This window comes from Trachypithecus francoisi, unplaced genomic scaffold (genome assembly GCF_009764315.1).
Source record: "Trachypithecus francoisi isolate TF-2019V2 unplaced genomic scaffold, Tfra_2.0 Lachesis_group0, whole genome shotgun sequence".
In the NCBI taxonomy this organism is placed as follows: domain Eukaryota; kingdom Metazoa; phylum Chordata; class Mammalia; order Primates; family Cercopithecidae; genus Trachypithecus; species Trachypithecus francoisi.
In genome coordinates, this window is record NW_022681453.1 from 138,458,055 (window position 1) to 138,476,657 (window position 18,603).

The 18,603-nt window shown below is 43.2% G+C and overlaps 1 long non-coding RNA gene across 1 annotated transcript; it reads right to left on the reverse strand.

Moving 5' to 3' along the window:
- Nucleotides 1–14,656: 14,656 nt before the first annotated feature.
- Nucleotides 14,657–18,019, reverse strand: LOC117077406. Its single transcript, XR_004434760.1, has 3 exons — nucleotides 17,917–18,019; nucleotides 15,262–15,478; nucleotides 14,657–14,870 (listed from the first exon to the last, which is right to left on the reverse strand). It is a non-coding gene; the product is annotated as an uncharacterized LOC117077406 (long non-coding RNA).
- Nucleotides 18,020–18,603: the final 584 nt, after the last annotated feature.

The following is an 18,603-nucleotide window of genomic DNA, read 5'->3' on the forward strand; positions in this document are numbered from 1 at the left end:
AAACTTAACGAGGTAGATGCTGACACCCAATCCCCACCCCATCTCCACCCAATTTCCTGCATATTGTACCTAATAGTCTTCTTCAATTCTTCTAGAAACTGTAGCCCAAAAAGATAGTCCCCCTATACACACTCTCAATTAGGGTGAGAGAGCCCATTGCCTCACCTTTAGGGGACCTCATCTCAGCTGGATCCCAACCTACTTCTCTACACACTCATTATTTTTTTAAAAAGCATTTATGAGTACCTTTCACCTATCACATATAGAATATGCCTATCACTATTCTAGCCTTTAAGAATATAAGGAAAAAACTAGATCTGTTTTTGCCCTCATGGAAGTCACAGACTATTTCTCTAGGGAGAATAGACACAAATATTATCTTCATTTCACAAATGACACGAAGCCCACCATCACAGAGATGATACGGGACATGACCTGAACTCATGCGGGTCCTCTTCATAGCCCATGTGCCTATTAACCACCATACTTCATAGCAACAGCAGGACCAGCCTTTGTGGTGTAGTTGGGTAAAGGCCAAATCATGAGAGACGAAGGAATATTTGGGAGGTAAGGAGCAGAACTACAGGTATGTCCCTGCACAGTGACAAAGTGTGGGAGATGCAGAGAGAAGGGAAACAGGCAGAGCTCTTCCCACTGCAGACTTGCTCAGAGGGCTACAGAGAAAGTGGAAGCCCACTCCCTCCAGCTGAAACTTGGGCTCACACGGAGGCCTCAACAGGGTCCTGAGAATTGGACATGGTTCCCTTCCTCCTTCCAAAGTCATTCTCTTAGCATTCAAAGCAGTCTTCAGGGAAATCTTACTGCTTTCCCCAAGTGCCAGGCAATACCAGCTTCTTCAAGACAATAAGGAGGTATGTGTTGGCTCTCTGGAAGTGTTCACCCAGTAAGCCAATTTATATTCATTGTGATTCAGCAATTATTTACTGCATTCCCACGGGTGTAGCGCCAGCTGGAGTCAAACTTGGTAATTGTTTCCCACCTTATCCTCAGCAATTACATTCCAGCTGATGGTATGTACACCGATATAAATTGTTCACCAATAAACACGTCTCTTAAGAGCCTTATTTATCTTATAGAACCTTCATGAAATAATCATAAAGATTCATCATGCCATATTCTGCCCATAGACTTTATAGGGGATCCCCCATTAACTTTAATGGGGAAAGTTGTTAGGTGTCTTTTTCCCCCTCCCTTGGCATAGATCAAAGTTAGTGCATGGCCAATAAAACACACATTTTTCAAAAGATCTCCTGGGTCGTTCCTGCCCACCTCCTCAGTGACTTCAAGAGTGTCTTGTCTTCTTTCGTTTTGCCTTCTCCGCAGTAGATCAACTTCTGCTATAGGCCCAAACTTTGTCCTCAGCCCCTACTTCCCAGTACGTACTGACCTCATGCTGGGAAAATCTTCCTGCCTTAAAACTTCAGTATTCTTTCTCTCCTTTACCCAATGTCTTCCTACTCACCGTTGCCAGTATAAATCTGTCTCCACCGTTCCCACCTAAAATCATGGCCTTCTGTGGGTGCTTCTGGCTACTGGATGCCCCGTTTCCTTTGGTTTTCTTCCATTTTGTACTCACCAAAAGTTTCCGATCCTGCAGGCTTTTGTCATCAGTTGGAATATGTCACTTTCAACATTCTGATTTTCTGCTGATTGGTTGGTTTGTTTTGGAATTGGCTTTTGTATTAGTGAGAGAAAAGGTTAAGCCACTGTAATAAAAAGACTCCCAAGAAGCTTTGACTTCAAAAAGCTTGTATTTTCTCTCCGATGTAACAGTCCTGAGTGGGTAAGCAGCTTTGCTCCACATGGTCATCCCAGAACCTCAGTTCCCTCCACCTTACAGCTCCACAGTCCTCGGCTGTATGATCAAAGCCAAATCAGAGGCACATCTAGCACCTGTGTTTGAGCTGCTGGAGTAAGGAAAGAGGAATTCCAGAAAAATGGCTTTCCTTTCATGTGACAATCACCTGGAAAGGACGCTTCCACTCACCTCCCCTTGGCTCACGCTTGGTCAGAGAGATGCAGCTAGCTGCCTCATGCCCGATGCAGACTCTCTACTATGCATGGGAAAGGGAGAGACGGGTTCTGCAGACAGCTAGCACTTTCCCCACAGCTGCATTTCGTTAGCTTCTTCAAATCAAACTGCTCAGAGTCAAACAGGGTGAAAAGAAAGTCTTTGCTCACAATAAGGTTTCTGTAGAAGAATGAAGTATAAGCCAAACACTGCCACCATGCCACAAATTTTCCTGAACTAAAAACACTTTCTTCAAAGTTAATGTAAGGGCTGCACATGGTGGCTCATGCCTGTAATCCCAGCACTTTGGGAGGGTAAGGTTGGAGAATCACTTGAGCCCAGGAGTTTGACGCTGCAGTGATTTCTGATTGTGCCACTGCACTCCAGCCTGGGTGACAGAGCAATACCCTATCTCTAAATGTATGTGTATATGTATATATGTATATATGGAAAGGCCTTCACAAAAAGGCATCATCCTTGCCTTCTTTCTGACACACAATCTATCTGATCCATCAGTAAATACTGAGGGTTCTTCCTTGACTATGTATTCAGAATACATTTCTTACCACATCTACCACCAATCCAAGTCACCATCGATTCTGTTCTGGATTATTTTAATAGCTTTCTAATGATTGAAATTCTGCCTTCCTACAGTTCTATTCTCAACACAGCAGCCGGAGTGATCCCTTTAAAACATAAATCAGAATCTTTTACTTCTCAACTCAAAATTCTTCAATGGCTTCCATCTCAAATCAGGAGGAAAAGCCAGAATACTTACAATGACCTACAAGTGCTAATCTGATCATATCACCTACCAATCCCCTCCCCTCCTTGCCTCCCATCTCACCTCTTACCCATTTTTTCCTGCATCCTACTCTCTCCAAATCTGCTTCAGTGGCCTCCTTGCTGGTTCTAAAACATGTCAACCACATCCTGCCTCAGGACCTCGCACCAACTTTTCCCTCTGCCCTCACCCAGACTCCCAGATGGTTCCCTACCTCACTTCCTGCAGGTCTCTCCCCAGTGTCACCTTCTTGCTCAGATTTTCCCTGACTGACCCACACAAAATAGCAATCCCATATCCAAATATATGCTTGCAAATATTTAAGAACCAGCTGTCCCTGAATTGTAGCATTTTTGTGTGGGATCTAAATACTCCCACTGTGGGCAGTTTCAAGCAACCAAGGTCATTGAACATGAAGCCGGGAAGAGAGGCATACAATTTTCAAGAGCTGATGCAAGCCAACTGCAGCACATCATTTCCCACACCTCCCCAGCATTCTCTGTTCCTTTATCCCATGTGCGTGTTTGTCTCCTTAGCACCTGTCACTGCCTGGCTTATACATTCACTTAGTTGCTTGTTAATAGTATGTGTCTTCCTGTACAATGAGAGCTGGACAAGGCAGAGCCTGTATCTTCAATGTCATATGTCTACCATTCAGAATATCTTAGGCATTCAGTAACATTTGTTGAAATGAATGAATGAAATGGTAAGGAACATAGACAACTCCCACAAGAGAAGACACATTATAATCAAATGTATGGGAAAAGTTTCTGCACCACTTATACTAATTGTCTAAATCAGTGCCTACCAGTGGGAGAGAAAGCCATGCTGTCTAGAGAGGGTGGAACAGTAATTCCTTAATTAAAACAACTGGACAAGTTGACTAGATTTAAAATGTGCTACACTGAAAGAAGCTGGAAGAAAATCAAATCTGGCAGGGTCCAGGGGAAGGCAGGGGGATTCTAGTTGGGTTTAAGAATCAATGAAAATAAGCAGGATGCAGTGGCTCATGCCTGTAATCTCAACACTTTTGGAGGCCAAGGCAGGCAGATTGTTTGAGGCCAAGAGTTTGAGACAAGTGTGAGCAACATGGCAAAACCTGGTCTCTAAAAAAAAAAAATTAGCTGGGCATGGTGGCGACTGCCTGTAGTCCCAGCTATTGTGGCAAGGAGCTGTGGGGCACAGGCAGAGCTAAGGCAAGAAAATTGCTTGAGCACAGGAGGTCAAGTCTGCAGTGAGCCGTGATCGTGCCACTGCACTCCAGCCTGGGTGACAGAGCAAGACCCTATCTCAAAAAACAAACAAACAAACAAACACCACAATGAAAATATATTATTCAGATTCAGGATTAAGTTAGTGTTTATGAGGGTGTCCTAGAAAGTTAAGACCAGCAGATGACAGTGAATTGGTAGGTCTTTCTGGCCTAAGAGTCAGACAGAGGGGAGATACTAATAATTCAAGAAACACAGTGGAAGCAGAGGTAGAGTACTATGTTTCAGCTAAAAAGTTAATAATACACATTTTGATGGCAATGGCCAATGTGAGACAAGTTGAGAAGGAAATGGTACCATCATACATAGCTGGTAACATGGTATGTACATTTGGTTTGATCCCTTTGGAAAGTAGTGTGTTAAGAATACAGATGTTCATACTTTCAACCAGTAAGCCAAAGGAAGAATTTAATAGAAGAAATTGACTATAAATACAAACGTTCATACAGCGGTCAGCATCACGGCCCAAAATAGGAAATAATCCAAATGTGCATTAGTAGGGAATGATTAAATAAATGATGGCATAGTAACTCAATGGAATACATGTCATGAGACCCTAAAAAATAATTATAAAAAACATAGCAATGCCAATGATGCTGTCGAGTGAAAATCCAGACTACGAATTGTAGACTATAGGTTGCGAATCTTTAGACCTATATTCACAACATGGCCAAGCTAAAGGAGAATATGCAAAAAGAATAGTGTTGGTGAGAAGAGGATTATTTTCTAAACTGACTTTATTTAATTATTAAAGTTTTAATGTTCAGCCTTTCATAGCAGAAAATTATTTTTACACAAAAATGGAGGGGAAGACTGAGGAATGAAGGGAAGACATCCTTCTCTTGGTGGCTGGTCAACTACTAATGTCCCAGGAAGTCCCCCATCGCTGGGATTGCTGAAGAACATGGAGAGACAGGCCTTCTACTCACAGAGGATCAGGCAGCTTGGCCATGGTGATCCATCCTACATACCCAGAATGGGACAGAAAATCACAGGGACACTGAGTTTGGGATCCTCTTAGGGTTCCAGTGGTCATGCCACATAAATAACTTGAGACAATGAAATTCATGAGGACACTTCCTGCCTTCCAGGCTAAAAGCTGAGCAGCAGCACTGGGCTCCAAAGCCAGGGCAAGGAAGACCCAGCCTTCCTTGGCTAACAGCTAAGGAATCTTCTGTCCCTGGAGCTTCTGCTGCCAGAAGCTTGGGGCTTTTAGCAACTATTGAATTGATTCCTGAGCCTGCCAGTACTTTACTCAGAACAACCAGAGTGCAAGAGCAACATGTTCCTTCCACAACATGTCTTTTTTAATAGCTCACTTTTCCAAACTCCTCCACACCCTATGATGAGAGCCATATCACCTCAAAGAGAAAATACTTGTACAGGTCAGATCTGACTCTAGGCAAAACTACACTTAAAGTCCTCCATAAAAATAGCTGTCAGCCCTAGACTGAATCTTATCCACAGAAAAACACTCTCCAACCTTTTGCAGCTCTGCCCATTCGGGAGGCAAAGCTGCGTCCCACTAGCTCAACCCTTCTGAAAGTTCTGCTAATTTCATCCCTTTCTTCATGGCTGCAGTTTTACCATTCTCTTCCTTTTCTTCCTGTCGGCTGACACAGAAAGCAGTGGCACCTCGGAATTATCACCATCATCACCATCGCACTTACTGAGCCTTCATTTATACACACAGCCTGATAAACTGTTTTCATCCTTTAATTTTACAACAATTCTGTGTAGTAGATACTGTTATTATCCTCATTTTATAGACGAGGAAACTGAGACAGAACAAAGCTAAGGAACCTGCCTAAGGCCACAAGATAAGTGGCAGAATCCAGATTTGAACTATTGCAGTTTGATTCCAGAACCCATCCCTCTCCACTATGTCCCCTGCTCCCCTCCACAGAATTATTGACACTAAAGAAAAGAGGCACGACAATCACAATAGAAATGTTTCCAAAATTCAATTTGCTTTCTAAACGATTTCTGACTTGCTGGGAATTTACTTTAATATAACCATCAACTCACACTGATGACCTAACTCAGGGAAGGTAGAAAGCTTTCAACAATAGCCCAAACCAACAAATGTTTCCTTAAAAACGAGCCTCAAATCTAGATCTGTGCACTGGGAAGAAAGGCATGGTTCTCAAACTAAAAAACAAGTTTGATGAAATCTTGTGATACTTCTAGGCCTAAGTAACTCTGCCGTGGGCTTGCAGATTTTTTAGACTTTTCTTGTTGATTTAGACACAGCCTTGTCTAACCTACTGACTTAGGAATCCTTTCCATATGTTAATAGGATTTGACTCAAGAGCTGAAAGGAAAGCAAATAGAAATGGGTGTGAGAGATGAAGATGAAAGAAGAGGACAGAACACAAAGAAAGGAGCACCTTCCCTACCTGCAAAAAACAGACGAGCACAGGTGGTCTGAATGAGGGCAGAGAACCTATAGGGGGCAGGGAAGTAAACTTCCGAAGTCTGGAGAGCTGCTGAGTGACCAGGCAGCAAGAGGCCCAGAATTACCAGCAGCAACCACCCCCACTTTAGGGCCTCCCTAAGATACCATGGTTGAATTGGGGTCCTTAATGGAGGCCGGTGTCCTGCAGTTCAGCAGATGGAAGGGGCATATAAAATTACAAGAGCAAGACACCAACTTCACTATCAACGTAACTTCATTTATACCTACAGCCTGATAAAGAAGGAAGAAGACCCTGTCCTAGTCCTAATAAACAAAGTTAATCACAAAACTTCCTGTTCAAAAACTTGCACAATACCCCAATACTCCTGTAGGTTACTACAGGATAAAGCCCTGACCCCTCCACCTAGCACATGAGGCTGCCTTCCTCTCCAGCCTCAGCTCTCAAGATTACAAGCTTCTGGAGCACAGTTGTCCCTGTTCTTTCCTAAATATGAGGAAGAAACACCAATACGCCACGCCATTGCTGACCTCTGCACCTGTGCCCACACCGCACAGGGAAAATGTGAGCCTTCCCTTTCCCTACTCCTAATACTTATTTTGCAAGGCTTTGCTATTACTTCTCTTGCCTCCCACCCTCTTTACTTATCCTTTCCATTGGGAAAGGATACATTACTTGTCCTTTCCTCTGGACTCCAAAGTGCAATGTTTCCTCTGGGCTCCTTCCCTCTGGGCTCCAAAGTGCAGTGTTCAGCCTTGTTTAAACACCCACTGCATGAGGTAATGGTTGGTTATCATACCTGTCTCCCTTACTCTGCTGTGAGCAGCCAGCAGACAGCCACACCTCACTCATCTTTATCTCTCACACCCATTCCTATCAGCTTTCCCTGAGGCTCTTGAGTCATACCCTATTAACATATGGAGAAGATTCTTAAGTCAGTTGGCTATGTAACAGTGTGTCTAAGCCAACAAGTGAAATCTTTAGAAATCCACATGGTGGTGGATATTTTTGGAAGTGAAGGCCCAGAATGTGGTGTGCTAGATGACTCAAGTACCGATGATCTGAGAAATTAACCTGCATAATGTGCCTGGAGTGAAGTGGACATTCAGTGAATGTTGGTTGAAACCACATCTTCCATTGGCCTTGGCTTCTCATGTGCCTATAGATAACATTGGGTTTGCACTTGGCACCTCTCCCCAGAAAGACTATACCTGTAAGAATTTCCCTAAATCATTCAGAGGAAACCCCCTTTTAGCATTAAAAACTAGTTTTTTATCCAAGAAACTAGGAGAATTGAAAAATATTACCTGGCCAGTATGTCCCCCATCACCATGTCCCCATCCTTGCCTGGGCTACTGACTCCCTTCTGCATTCCCTCATTCCCTGGTTCCCTCTCTTTCTCTCTCTCCAATCCCACCAGCTTCTGTGTTCAGAAAGGCCAGCCTCAGGCCCGCTCCTCCTCACTTTCCTCTGTCACGGTTGTTTACTAGCCTGTTTGGTTCAACTTCTCTGTCCACATGATAAAGGATAGTGTCCACAGCACCAGCAGTTTCCACGATGCAGGTCACATTACTGAGTCACCTGTCAGTATGTCATCAAGCACACCGAATTCTGAGCACTCACTTCCAAAAGTGTCACTAGCTGTTCTGATTTCTAAAAGTCTCCTCCTGTAGATTTATTGTGGGGTATATACAGGACTTCCTGGCCTTCTGGCTTAAGAATCTTTTCCATATTTTAACAGGATTTGACATAGAAACCTCAAGAAAAGAGATAGGAATTTGCCTTTTCAGTCTACCCCAAAAGATTTTTTTCTCTTACTTTATCCCTGGAAATCAGCCAGAAACTCCTAGGCCAGCATGCTTCAGAAGACCTGCTCCCTTGGCTTCTAGGGAATGCAGTAGGATTGCTAGAGAACCAGGGCTAGGGGCCTAGGACTAGATTTCCTCCTGCAGGAAAACAGCTTGGGTCTGCTCTCTCAGGCCCAGGAAGCCCTCCAGTACAACTCAGACTCAGGTACAACTACACAGGCTCTGCCTCCTTCCTGGAACAAGTTCCAACGCGTAGCAGGGGCAAGGTTGGGGCAGAAACAGGGCTTTCATCCTTACCTGGTCTGGCTGCAGGACATAATTCCTCTAGCGAAACAGCAGCATGCCAATAGCCTGGCCCAGACCCTGAGCTTGGCGCAGGGCCTCAGAACCTTCTGCCTACAGCCCCCAAAGCCACTGTTACTGACCCCAGAACTATACTGCCTCCTAGGGTTCCTGGAATCAGCTAGGCTTCCTCTGGGCATCTGCCGTTCGAGTAGACCCTCCAAGATCTGATCTGGTCCTTGGAGTGAGAGACAGAGCCTAGGGAGATTTCCTTATCAGTTCTCCAGTATCCAGGTCTCTAGCACTGTCCAGCTCTATACCTGGATCTATTCTAATTTCTAAGAAGCCAATTGCTCCTCCTTGGAATGCCCCTAGAATAAAACCTCGCTGCAGCCTAGTACTTCGGTGTGGGAAGCAAGTTAGCTCTCTGCTGCACCCCAGGACCCACCAAGGCACAGAGTTGTGTGCCATACCCAGCTTCCCCTGAAGGACCCCAGAGCCACCTGACTGACAGAGTGGTGGCTGAGGAAAATGGGGTGAATGGTAGTATGTGTCAGTCAGGTGGGCTAAGAAGTCACAGGGTAAGGCAATCACAGACAGCCAGGACGTTTCAGAAGCAAGACAGCTCAGCAGTGGACCAGCAAGCCTGGAGTCAGGAGCTAAGCCCCAGCTCTCAATCAGCTTTGGCAGCCAGACAACAGTATCTGGGGACACAGAAAGGGGCAGGCAAGATCAAGGGCAAGGCAGAGCCACATTGAAAGATCTGGGGCACAAGCAAGGGTCCCTCAGCAGCAGGAATGAAAGAGTGGCCAGAGTAGAGCCTGGGGCTCAGCGGAAGCTTCTTAATTCCCTTTAGACTGAGAACAGAATTGTCCTGGATACCTCCTGGGTCTATGAGAATGTAACATAGGGCCCCCATCCATGAAGAGAAAAGGGCTTCATGTGACTCCAGCTGACAGAGGGGAGAATCAGACCTGCAGAGAAAGAATGACACTCTTTCTTGTGCCCATCTAAAGCGCCTGACCTGAACTAGCCATGAAGGGATTGAGTTATCCAGGAAGCCTACACAGAGAGAGGTCTTTTCATCCTCAGGAAGAACAGCACCTCAGAAACCCTTCTTGCCACCTGGTCTTTTAAGGGGTAAAAGTACCGGAGACTCTCAGAATTGTGGGGCAAATACCACCCCAAATGTGAAATTATTCAAACTGGGATGATAAAAGAAAAAGGCTCTCTTGTTTTTAAGATCATAGAACTTCTACACCCAAATGAACTCTGTCGCCCAAAAGCTTATCACCAGGGTGTAAGATGTGTATGGCTTTCCAGAGTAATGCTTTTGGGCAAAAAGCATTTTTGGGCATCCTGGGAATTTAATCGGAAGTATATTAATCCCATATATCAGTTTAAAGAGAGTTGACTTTTTTATTGTTTTGAGCAAAAGTAAGTAATGCTTTTGGGCGAAAGCATTACTCTATAAACCCATACACATCTTACACCCTGATGATGCCATTCCTGGAGATGCTTTGAGACGCCTCCTATGGAGGCCTTCAGAGACCATTTACAAGGCTCCAGAGAACCAGAAGCAGCATCATAAAACCACACCTTGCTTCTGGCCAAGAATGATATTATTATCCACTATATTAGTCAGGAGCAGGACCAGAAAGCCAAATCAAACCAGCGTTCCTATGTCTTTTTCTAAAAGTTTTATAGCTTTACAGTTTACAATTGAGTTTATGATCCATTTTAAGTTAATTTTTATATAAGGTGTGAGACTTAAAGTTATGGTTAATTCAATTAATTATTATTATTTTGCCTATGAATGTCCAGTTGCTCCAGTATTATTTTTTTAAAAGCCTATCTATACTCCATTAAATCATTTTTATGCCTTGTCAAAAATCAGTTTGCCATATTTGTGTGAGTCCATTTCTGGGTCCTATGTTCTGTTCCATTGATATGGTTTGTGTTACCTCTACTATTACTATGTTGTTTTGATTAGTGTAGCTATATAGTAAGTCTTATAACTGGATTCTACACAAAATTTATTTGAAGAAATAGAAGTCTTGAATTGGATTCCTCTCACTTTATTCTTCTTCTGTATCTCCAAAAATGTCCTGGGATTTTAATAGGAAATATACTAAACCCCTATATCAGTTTAAGGAAAAATGACAATTGTATTGTGCTGAGTCTTCCAATTCCTGACCGTGGTATGTCTCTCTATTTAGTTAGATTTTATTTGATTTATTTCATGAGTGTTTTGTGGTCTTTAGCATGTAAGTGTTGCACATTTCATTAGCTTTACCTAGTCTGGTATGTTTTTGTTAAACTTATATTTAAGTATTTCATTTTTTTCTGAGCAATTACAAATGGTATTATACTTTTAATTTCAGGGGTCACATGTTTATTGCTAGTGTATAAAAACACGATCAATTTTTGTATATTTATTCTGTATCCTGTGGCCTCAATAAACTTACTTTTTAGTTGTAGGAGGTTTTCTTTTTTGTATTTTCCTGGGAATTTTCTGTGTGGACAGTCATGCCATTTGCAAGTAGGAACCATTTCATTTTTTCCTTTTCTACCTGAATGCCTTTTATTGCCTCTTCTTGTTTTATTTTACTGGCTAGAAATTCCAACACAATGTGGAATTAGAGTGGTGAAAGCAGACATGCCTGCCTTCTTCCTAAATTTAGGGGTAAAATGTTCAGTCCATTAGTAAATATTAGGTTAATTGTGGGGGTGTTGTAGGTTCTCTTTCTTGAGTTGAGGAGGTTTCCTCTATTGCTAGTTTTCTGAGTTGTTTTTAATCATAAATGGATATTAAATTTTGTCAAATTTTTTTCTGCATTAATTGACATGATTGTGTGATTTACTTCTTTAGCTTACTAATGTGATGATTATATGGAATGATTTTTGAATATTGAATCATCCTTGCATCCCTGGAATAAACTTTATTTTATTCTGGTATAAAATTTTTCTTATATATCACTAAATTCTGTTTGCTAATAACTTGCTAAGGATTTTGCATTTATACTCATGAGATATATTGATCAGTAGTTTTCTTTTTTTAGTAAAGTCTTTGATTTTGGTATCAGGATAATACTAGCCTCATAAAATGAATCAGGAAGTGTTCTCTCCTCTCCTATTTTCTGGAATAAATTTGTATAAAATTGCTTTAAATATTTGGTAGCTTTCTCTGGTGAAAACATCTGGACCTAGGGATTTCTTTTTTGAGAATTTTTAAATTATGAATCCAATTTTCTTAATACTTAAAAGGCTGTTCAAATTGGCCTTTTCTCCTAATGTTAAGTGAGTTGTGATAGTTTGTGTTTGTAAAGAGAGGTTCATTTCCTCTAAGTTGTCAAATGTTTGTGTGTAAAGTTACTTGTAGTATTCCCTTATTATTTTTTATATCCTCAGGATCTGTAGTGATATCCCCTGTTTCATTCCTGATATTGGTCATTTGTGTCTCCTCTCTTTCTTTTTTGTCAATTTTACCAGAGGTGTATCAATTTTATTGATTTTTTTCAAAGGATCATCTCTTTGTTTTATTCATTTTTTCTATTGTTGTTTTAAATTTTATTGACTTCTGCTCTATCATTATTATTTTCTTCCTGCAACTTGCTTTGAGTTTATTTTGCTCTTCTTCTTCTAGGTTCTTGAGATGGGAGCTAGATTATTGATTTGAGACTTCTCCTCTTTTCGAGTGTATTCATTTAGTGCTGGAAATTCCCTTTTCAGCACTGTTTCAGCTATGTCCCACCATGTTGGCATGTTGTATTTTCATTTTCATTCAGTTCAATGCATTTTTTTTATTTCCCCCTGAGACTTCCTCTTTAACCCACAGGTAATTTAGAAGTGCATTGTTTAGTTTCCCGGTACTTGGAGATTTCTTGGTTATCTTTCTGTTTGCTGATTGCCAGTTTGATTTCAGTGTGATCAGTGAATACACTCTTTCTGATTTCAGTTCCTTTACATTTGTGGAGGTTTGCTGCAACAGCCCAGGATGGAGTCCATCTTGGTCTGTGTTCCAAGTGCACTTGAAAAGAATGTGTATTCTGCTGTCCAGGTGAAGTGTTCTGTAAATGTCTATTACATCCTACTGGTTGATTATGTTGGCATCTATTGATTGCCTTTTTCATTCAGTTGATATTGTCCTGGTTCTTGGTATTACAGGTGATTTTCTATTGAAACCTGTACACTTTCTTTCTGTAAATCTCTATCTCTTATCTAAATCTTCTGTTTTCGATGGGGAGGAAGTTCTCATTACTGTCTGGTGGGGGTGAAAGTCCCAGCTCCCTATTTGGCCTTCTCTGACACCACCCTGATGGGGTGTTGAAATGCCTCATTACAGTCTCAAGAAGGTGGAAATCTAGGCTCCCATTCAGCTTTTGCTTGCATGAGTTGGGATGGGGAGACACGTTTTCTGTGGTGGCTGGAGTAATGGAGTTATTATCTAAAAATGTGTTGTGTTGATAGTCTGCCTTCTTCCTGGTCCTTTAGCTGAAGAGATCGGGCTTTTGTTGGGGTTTTTTAAAATTTGTACCCATTGGTGTTTCTGGGTTGCCAGCTTCTTCAGCTCCGAGTTTGGTATATATGAGACAAAAAGAATATCCAGAGAACTCACCAACAAATCATTTGTTGGGTCTAGAGGTCTCTAGCTGATCTGCCTGCTTTTCCCCATCTTTCAGAGTCTTCTTGTGTTTGTTTCATATATGCTGTCCAGAGTTTTTACTTTGCTTAGTGGGAGAAAAAGTGTAAGTATTTCTACTACATCTTCCCAGAGGCAGAAGTCTATTGGAACACTTCATTCATTTTGTCTTTTTTCTATGCATTTTAAAACACTTGAGAACTTTCTGTATATACAATTCTGCTTTTTAAAACCTTACCCTTATAAATATGACTTTAAGGGTTACAGAATATTCTATTACATTGATATCATGTAATTTCTTAGCCATTTTCTTCTTAATCATTTGATTTGTTTCCAATATTTAATTGTGTAGTTCTTTAGCCCTTCTCTTATGAACATGTGGCTTGTTTCCAAGGGTCTACCAATGTAAGTATCACTATAATTAATATCTTTGTGCATAAAATTTTATTTCCTTACTTGGGAGTTATTTTTTCAGTATAAATTCCTGTAAATTGAGTTACTAAGTTAAAAGGTAAGGGCATTTATTGCACATTGTATATTTTTAAGGGATGGTTTGGACTGTGTCTAAGAGAAACATTAATGGAAACTTGCCTATAGTATTTGGATTCAGAGGGGCCCAAATTCCCTCACTCCCATTTCACTTTGAGATTGAGAACATCGCCAGCCTAACTTAAACACATGTGACTATCATAGTCCTTCTGTAGGAGTCCTTTACCAACATGATGTCAGGAATTAGTTATTAGTGTTTGTCTTAGCATGTTACCTCCAAGGAATGATCAGCAAATCTTTTGTTACCCCACTACCATGTTTGTTATCTTCACTGGGGCGTATATTCTAGCAATAAATCATGTTCGAGTATTTATATGTGCAATGGTTAAAGTTCTTATACCTTCCATCAGTCACTGAAAAATGAGGGCTACATCTGTGCTGTTCAAATCAGTAGCCACTAGCCACATGCAGCTAAATTTAAATGAATTAAAATTGAAATTTTGAGTTCTTATTTGCACTCCCCAGGCTTCAAGTGCTCAATAGCCGCATGTGCCTAGTGGCTAGTGTGTTGGACAGTGTGTGGTTCTATTGGAGAGTGCTGCTGAAACAATTCCTCTTTGGCCTCAGCTGTCACAGAGAACCTGTGTTTCATAATTACCTTTCCACAACTCAGTTCAGATTTGAAGTGAAGTGCATCCTCCTGCTCATTGGAGACACAAACAGCACCCCACCTGAGGAGGCTGACAGTGACTAGAATCATGTACAGTCACAGAGGACTCACTAGGCACCAGGCACCCCACTAAACACATCTACCTCCCAACAACCCCCAGGCATGGGTGCTACTTTACACAAAATGAGAAATTCTGGGAAGAAAATTCTTCCATTAAATCTAAGTAATTTCTTGGGAAGAAAAGCTTTAATATGCTGCTCAGGAGACGGGGTGAGCCTCTGAGATGGTGCCCAAGGAATAAAACGCACTCATCAGATTGCTCTATAATCATTTAATTTTCTGAAGTGGGGCAGAGGATAGGAAAAGGTATCTACCAGGGGAATGGAAGCATGAAGCACGTGTGGAGTTCCCCAGTCTCTCTGAAAAGCCTCATGTGATGTAGGAAGGACCTTTGGTTGCTTTTCTCCACACAGACCTACAGGCAGCAGGGCAAGGAAAAAGGAGAGGCATGCGGACTGGTGTCTCCTACTCTAGAGTCAGAAAAACATCAGTTCAATATTGGATTCTATCTCTCACTGGCTGTGAGAGCTCATTCAAGCCTCAGTATTCCAACCTGCAGTATGGGGAGGATACCACATAACATGGACGTTTGCCCGAGGCCTGAATTGAAGGAGAAAGACAAAGGTTTCATCAATGCTGCCTCCCAAGTCAACTCTGGGCTGCATGACCCCGTGACCAGACTGAGACAGGTGTCACTTTCACTCCATGGTCAACTGATACAGAGCTACACAGCATTAAGGAGTGGCTTACCTGTGCTCCCTAAGAAGGAAAGGGTGGGCTCCCCTAGCCTAGGGCTGGTGGCTCACCCTGGGCTCCTAGGAGAGGATACAGGTTAAGGTCAGACGGCACTGTGGGTCCTCCCAGGATCTTGCTGCCAGACCCTCAGAGTGGAGGAGATGATGGAAACTCGTAGCTCCATGAACTGCTCGATGCTGCCAGGAAGCAGCAAGGTGTAGCATCTTTGCAATTCTGTATGCAGCGGAGTGGGAGCTCCAGCACTCCTTGAGATATTGAGCTTTAAACCTGTCACAGTAAATAGTCAGGAATTAATACACCAACTCCTTGGCTCTGGCAGTGCAATTTGCCATCTAAATTGTTACCTTCACCAGAACGGTGCATAAACAAAGTCAGCAGGTTGCAGGAACTTTTCAGCAGACATGGTGAAACTTGTTCTTCCCTAAAAAGAGAGAGGGAGGAGTAGGGAAAGGGAGTGGGCATGTCACACATCCCTGTGGTGGGCCAAGCAGGGACCCGGTGCTTAGCAGGCGCTGCCTCTTTTATCTCTACAACCCCCTGTGAGGGAGGAATTATCATTCTCATCCTGCCAGTGAGAAAAATGAAGGTCAGAGTCATCTGCCCAAGGTCACAAAGCTGGTAAGTCAAAGAGCCACCCTCAGCCTCAATGGCTCTGACCCAAGATTCATGCTACACTCTGAATCAGCTCTTCAAACAGATCCAGGGGAGAGGAGGCAACATATAGCACGCCAGCTGTTCAGCAGTGAAGTGGAACAGTGGACAGAGCTCTGCCCAGACCCCAAGGACCTTCCTTTTCCCCTTTTCCCACACCCTGTCACCAACTGCTGTGTCGCTTCGCTTCTAACAACCACACATGCCTCTCCCTTAAGAGGACTGACTGTCTAAGGGCCACTGCAGCACTCTGCCCACATGAGCAAAAACCTAGAAGTGCCTGGAGGCCCTTGAACAAAGAATGACTGTTTGGGGATTATGAAAGCGCAGCTCCACTGCCTGCAGTCAGGACACCGTCTGAGGTGTGACACTTTCTAGAGCACCCTGTGGGACCAAGTAGAGGCTGGGACTCTGCCTAGGATCACCTCGTGACGTTTCCCACTCTGCCCTGCTTCCCCATCCCTTCGGTTGCTTCTGGATGCACCTCCTTAATAAACCAGTTTCCCATGGATGCCTGTCTCAGGGTCTGCTTCTGATAAACCTACCCTAAGACAGAGTATTTCCTTACTGAAGGGAACCAATTAGTATATGGGACAGGGTTAACTTAATAACCCAGGCTTCTTCTTCTTCATTAATAAGTTTCTTGAGTCCCGTACTTCTGTTTCAGCATCCATCAAAGTGCTAGCAAATGAATCTCTAACCTATTGATAAAACAGAAATAGTTTTGGAGGTATAATGGGTCAAATTTTGAACCAAAATTCCAAAAGTAGGTATTTAAATCCTCTTCCAGAAAAGTGTTTGTTCTCTACAAGGAGATCTTAATATGACTGGCATGACACATTTAACCAGCTTACAGCACAAACCAGTCATATTCCTTCTATTTTTTAATCACTCAAGTCCCACCTTATCTGGAAATAAAATTCCTCCTTTGGCCTTTCTCTAACCCCATCTCCCAATATTCCTGGGCCTTAATCAGACTTAGGAGGTCAATCCTGCTTCCAAATGCCTGGTAGAGTAAAAACACGAATCTGCTCAGCTCCCACTCCTATTATGGTTTCTGTGGCTGCCACATCGTGTCACCATTAAAAATGGTTCTGCGGCTGGGTGCAGTGGCTCACACCTGTAATCCCAGCACTTTAGTAGGCCAAGGCAGGAGATTTGCTTGAAGCCAAGAGTTCAAGACCAACCTGGGCAACATAGTGAGACCCTGTCTCTACAAAAATAAAGAAAAACAAATAGCCAGGCATGGTAGCACACACCTATATTCCTAGCTACTCAGGAAGCTGAGGCAGGAGGATCCCTTGAGCCCAGGAGTGTGAGGCTGCAGTGAGCTATGATCACGGCATTATACTACAGCCTGGATGACTAAGACCCTGCCTCTAATAAAAAAAAGAAAGAAAAAGAAGAAAGAAAGGAAAGAAAGGGAAAGAAGGAAGGGAAGGAAGGAAGGAAAGAAGGGAGGGAGGGAGGGAGGAAGGAAGGAAGGAAGAAGAGAAAGAAAGAAAGAAGAAAGAAAGAGAGAGAGAAGAAAGGAGATAAAGAAGAAAGAAAGAAAGAGAGAGAAAGGAAGAAAGGAAAGAAAGAAAGAAAGAAAGAAAGAAAGAGAGAGAGAAAGAGAGGGAGGAAGGAAGGAAGGAAGGAAGGAAGGAGAGAGAAAGAAAGAGAACAGGTCCTTCAGACTTGCATGAATGCTCCTCCTCTAGGGTCAGAGCCACAGTGCCCACCTGCAGCTCAACTCCAGGAGCGCTGTACTCATACAGTCACATGACTGCAGGATACAACCAATGTCATATGCAGCTGGTCCAGCTGTGTGCAGAGACCTTAGCTGTACAGGCCTCTACACAGTCTGTATTGCCCCAGCTTGGGCTCCAGGGTTGCAGTTCTTTTGACTGACATCCACATGCTCAGCCAGTTCCATACGCATAGCTGGAAGACCATCCAGCCACAGCTCTCCTCCCTACCTTGACTCTAGCCCTTGCCCCACTCCCTGTACCCCCACACACCAGCCTCTAGTCCCCACTGGTGAGCCCAGGTCACCAGCCCAGGCCTCCTACCTCCCTCGTGTGTTGACCTTTGGGCTTCTTGGCGTCCTCCAGCCAGGGAACCTCAGTCAGGATAGTCCAGTGTGCCAGTGAGGTCCTAATGCCTCAGAACATCAACAGCTCGGGGTACCCCACCAGCCACATCACCTCCATCCTCCTCTATTCTTCACTTCCTCCCTCCCATCCCAGGAAGCCTAATGATATGGGCTGACTAGCGTCCCTGTAAAATTCACATGCTTAAGTCCTAACCCCAGTGCCTCAGAGTGTGACCCTCTTTGGAGATATGACCTTCAAGAAGGTAATTCAGGTAAAATTAGGTCATATGGGTAGGCCCTAATCCAATAGGACTGGCTCCCTTATAAGAAAAGTTTAGGACACAGACACGCAGAGAGGGAAGACCGTGTGAAGACACAGGGAGATGAGGATGGCCTTTGCAAGCCAAGGAAAAAGACCTCAGAGGAAACCAACCCTGCTGGCACCTTGATGTTGACCTTGTAGCCTCCATAACTGTGAAAAAAATAATTTCTATAGTTTTAGCCACACAGTCTGTGGTACTTTGGTATGACATCCTGGCAAACTAATACAAAGCCCCTTGCAAACTTCCCCACCATCCCTCCTTCCAGCTCTGCCTCCCAAGGGATATTAGGAAGAGCCAGCTTTGTTCAGACACAACAGGTGTCCTCCCTTCCCTGAGGGCAG